This window comes from Bos javanicus, chromosome 7, assembly GCF_032452875.1.
Source record: "Bos javanicus breed banteng chromosome 7, ARS-OSU_banteng_1.0, whole genome shotgun sequence".
NCBI classification, from domain to species: domain Eukaryota; kingdom Metazoa; phylum Chordata; class Mammalia; order Artiodactyla; family Bovidae; genus Bos; species Bos javanicus.
This window is the reverse complement of record NC_083874.1, coordinates 39,409,289-39,414,241: the sequence shown is the minus strand read 5'-3', so window position 1 is coordinate 39,414,241 and position 4,953 is coordinate 39,409,289. Positions and strand designations below refer to the sequence as shown.

Genomic DNA, 4,953 nt, shown 5'->3' with positions numbered 1-4,953 from the left:
CTTTGTTCTTCTAGTAATTGCTATAAATTGCAAATTTTCTACTCAGAATTTTTACTTTTTTTTGCTCTGAATTAATTTATTATGAAAGTATACTTGTTAAATACTGTGAGCTGCCATCTTAGGGATATTAAATGGAAAAATAAGCAGTTTTCAAAGCTATATAAAGTATTTAATACAATATTGAAAGTTATTAAATGTTTAATATATATGTATTTAATAATATAGATTCTAATTTCACACCAGAAGGGGCTGTCAAAAGTAGTTTAATGAATCTAGCATATGTGCCAAAATGTTGAAAGGTACATTGATCACATCATGAAATAGAGTATGTTTTTCTTTCTTGGTGTTCTTTAGTGTCAAAACAATTTCAGGAAAACAAAAGGAACAATTATAAACAACTCAGTGGTTTGTTTTTCTCCTAGCCTTGGGGCAGGTACTGTATTGCACACTGGAAACTTTAAGAAAAAAGTCACAGGCCTTTAAGAAGCTATGAAAGAAGTAAAGGGAATAGAGTTGAGGGACTATCAGATGAGTAAAGCAAATTATGTCAGTATACAAGTGTGGTTGTTTTAACAGGCAAATAGATTGTGAAAATATTTTGCAGTGCCAGAACATTGTAGCAATTTGGACATGAAGAAAGAGATTGAACCTAACTAAGGAAACCTGATCACAATAAACTGTGGAAAATGCTGAAAGAAATGGGAATACCAGACCACCTGACCTGCCTCTTGAGAAACCTATATGCATATGCAGGTCAGGAAGCAACAGTTAGAACTGAACATGGAACAACAGACTGGTTCCAAATAGGAAAAGGAGTACATCAAGGCTGTATATTGTCACCCTGCTTATTTAACTTATATGCAGAGTACATGATGAAAAACGCTGGGCTGGAAGAAGCACAGGCTGGCATCAAGATTGCTGGGAGAAGTATCAATAACCTGAGATATGCAGATGACATCACCCTTGTGGCAGAAAGTGAAGAGGAACTAAAAAGCCTCTTGAAAGTGAAAGAAGAGAGTGAAAAAGTTGGCTTAAAGCTCAACATTCAGAAAACTAAGATCATGGCATCTGGTCCCTTCACTTCATGGCAAATAGATGGCGAAATGGTGTCAGACTATTTTGGGGGGCTCCAAAAGCACTGCAGATGGTGATTGCAGCCGTGAAATTAAAAGACCTTACTCCTTGGAAGGAAAGTTATGACCAATCTAGATAGCATATTATAAAGCAGAGGCATTACTTTGCCAACAAAGGTCTGTCTAGTCAAGGCTATGGTTTTTCCAGTGGTCATGTATGGATGTGAGAGTTGGACTGTGAGGAAAGCTGAGCGCTGAAGAATTGATGCTTTTGAATTGTGGTGTTGGAGAAGACTCTTGAGAGTCCTTTGGACTGCAAGGAGATCCAACCAGTCCATTCTAAAGGAGATCAGTCCTGGGTGTTCATTGGAAGGACCGATGCTAAAGCTGAAACTCCAATACTTTGGCCACCTCATGCGAAGAGTTGACTCATTGGAAAAGACTCTGATGTTGGGAGGGATTGGGGGCAGGAGGAGAAAGGGACGACAGAGGATGAGATGGCTGGATGGCATCACTGACTCTGGACATGAGTTTGAGTAAACTCCGGGAGTTGGTGATGGACAGGGAGGCCTGGTGTGCTGTGATTCATGGGGTTGCAAAGAGTCAGACACAACTGAGTGACTGAACTGAACTGAAGGAAGCCTGATTACATCAGAGAAAGTTTTCCAGAAGCAATGATCCTGAGTCAGGTTTTGAAAGAATAAGAACTCTCCAGAGGTAGAGATAAGCCTTCCAAATAAGAGGAAAGGTAGAGGTGGGGAATACTGTGACATCTCTGTGGAAATTCAAGTATAAAACTAATGATCAAGAGAATGGCAGATGTTAAAGTTTGAGTAGAAGGCAAGATAATAAGCCCTGTTTGCCATGCAAGGAAGTTTAGATTTTATCCTGAAATTGATAGTTAAAGATGTTAAGCAAGGGACATTGTTTTGGCAACAGTCTGTAGAGAATGTATCTAGGATTTATTCAAACTGTGTAGACTGATGCCTAAAAATCTGAGCTATAATTCAAGTGATAGATGAATGAAAGTCCAAACTGAAACAGGAACAGCACATTTGGAGAATAGGATACAATATATTAGAACAAATAAGATGGTGTTCAGAAGCAAATAAATGAGGTTGGTGGGTGAGAAGAAAGCTAAGATGGCCAGTAAGTTTGACAGGTATCCTATATATAGTGACTATGTCTTATATGGACTGATTTTGAACTGCATCTTGTGTTGATTTTTTTTAAGTCTCCATTAATGTAATTGGTTGAATTTTTTTCCCAATAATGAAAATTGAGCAGTTAGAGCTGTATTTCTGTTTCAATAATTGGCACTTAAATTACTTAAATAGCAATGCTAGCTGGAAATTGTACCTCCACAGAGATCTGAACAATTCTTTATAGTCTCTCCTATATTTTTGGCTGAGAAAAGACCAAAGTTGGAGGGTTGCGGGGTGAGGGTGGAGTATGTGCTAAACTTAGTCACATCTGACTCTTTGCGACCCCATGGACTGTAGTCCACCGGGCTTCTCTGTCCTGGAGATTCTCCAGACAAGAATACTGGAGTGGATTGCCATGCCCTCCTTCAGGGGTCTTCCCAGCCCAGGGATCAAACCCAGGTCTCCCACATGGCAGGCAGATTCTTTACTGTCTGAGCCACCAGGGAAGCCCGGTGGGTAGGGTGGGAGAAGGTAACTGAGAATTGAAAGTCTTCTTTTCCATGTTAAAGAAAAGACTTTTGTTGGTCATAGTCTCAAGTTGTAAGCAAGTAATCACCATTAGTTAGAGATTACTTTGGATTAGTAGACATCCTCTAAAAATCAGCAGCAGTGACCCCTGCATCTGACAGTTAGCAAGTTAATGAGACTCCAGCTTCTGAAAGTCAGCCTATCATTTACCATCCCATGCCTGTAAACAAGTCAATCAGCAAATGCCTCAGTTCAGTAACTATATTTCTGAAAGTATGCCAGTCAATAACAGCTTTATTCTAGTGATCACACTAACATAATTGAAAGACTGTCATTCCATAAACACTCCTGCTTCTGAAAATCCACCAATCCTTGGACCAAGCTTCCCAAAACCTTGTATAAGATCAGCTGTGGCTTTCATTGTAGAGGTTGTTCCTTGCAGATACAGCTCTCCTTTGCAGCCATACATGAAGTTCATTTTTTCTGCAGCACATACCAAAGTTCAGTTTATTGTTAGGTTGCAACCACTTCAACAGTTTAACCCCAATTTACTGTTATAAATTTAGCTTCATGAGTGACAAATACATTAATGATGCTATGAGACTATCAAATTCAATATTTTCAATTTCTGTGGTGTTTGCTAAGATCTATTTTTTATTTGTGTATTTGAATCTTGAATGCAAATGTAGATGTGTGATTAACTTTCAGAGCATTGGTTATCCATTAAATGAGGGAAAAGTCCTTTTGAAACTTTTTTTGCAGTATGAAACTGTTCATTCAATACAAAAAATGATAGAAAGTCAGTTATAAACCAGTATCTATTAACAGCTAAACCTAAGAGATATGTGGTTCCTCAGCTATTAAAAAAAAATACATTTTCTAATTAAACAAATTCAGATGAAAATAATCACAGCAGAAGTTGTAAGATTGTCTGCATTGTGTATCATCATGATCAACCTTTTCAGCACAGATAACTGGTCAAACATACCAGGAGTGTTTTCTGATTCTAAAATTGAAAGCAAATTTTAAGTGCCAGGATGAAATGCTACAATAATAAAAAATGTAATAGCTCTATTTACTATTACAGAGATTATTAAAGATCTAAAATACCTCATCTTTTTAAAACATAGCCCAAGGTGCAGGTAATCACAATATCAGAAAAAAAAATTCCCTTTCCTTGTATGTTTTTCTCATGAAAAAGGCTTGCTTAGAAGGCTGCTGCTCACTTAATGAGAAGTGTACTGCTTTTCATAGAGATAATACAAAATGCAAATTTTGGTGTTTATGCAGGAGTGCAAACAATTTATGAATCAAAGTGTAGTGGATTCTATGCAAGGTCTTGGCTATCCTGCACACAATTCTGCACTTTTGCATAATTCTGCACAGACATCTGACATTCTACTGACCCCAGATTAATTATTGTGAAATTGTTGCATTACTTGAGCATTTAAACACTTAAGGAGTTAAAGAATTTTTGTGACTTTGTTTGCATTTTATAATCTTCAAATTTCTAGCATTCAAAAACTTGTTTGGACTTCCTGATTTAGCTTCTATGTGGTGAACAGCTTGAAAGTGATCACTCACATCCTTACAACAAGAATAAGTTGGACAGGCTGAAAATCAATGACTTTCCTTTTATATTCCTGAGAACTGAGATTGCTGGGCAAATTGCAACACTGGTATGCAAAATCTGGTACGACAGGCATACCTGTATTCCAGAGAAATACAGATCTGCTTACCTGGAACAGAAACTACAGGAACCACAAAATGTTAGAAATATTAAATGCTCATTTTGATAAATTGCCAAAGGTTGAATGTGGACTGTCTTGAGAGTGAGAAATTCCTTGGAGGCTACAGTCTTAGGGGGTCACCCACATTTCCACTGCCATTAGATTCAGAAACTCCAATGGATTTGTGTGGTGGAGACCTGAGAAATATTCCCTCAATGCTTTAAGAGATGAAGGATAACCATTGTGAAACACATCTCGAGTTCACCAAAAATGTCTACTCTCCTGGGGGAAAGAGTTTACCAGAGTCTTATGCTAGCTGAGATAAGGACATTCCTCCTACTAAATTTAGCCCCATCTAACCTTCCTGTCTCACTAAGGAGGGGAAAAAAATAAACATGAAGTTGGGGGGGGGGGTGTATTCAAGGAAAAAGATTAGGAATGCTGCAATCAGAGGAGGGAGTACAGAGCAAGGAACTT

The 4,953-nt window shown here is 37.9% G+C and overlaps 1 long non-coding RNA gene across 2 annotated transcripts in view; it reads right to left on the bottom strand.

Moving 5' to 3' along the window:
- LOC133251106 (uncharacterized) overlaps positions 1–4,953 on the bottom strand; it is a 52,461-nt gene that overhangs the window by 20,781 nt on the left and 26,727 nt on the right. The window lies entirely within an intron of this gene.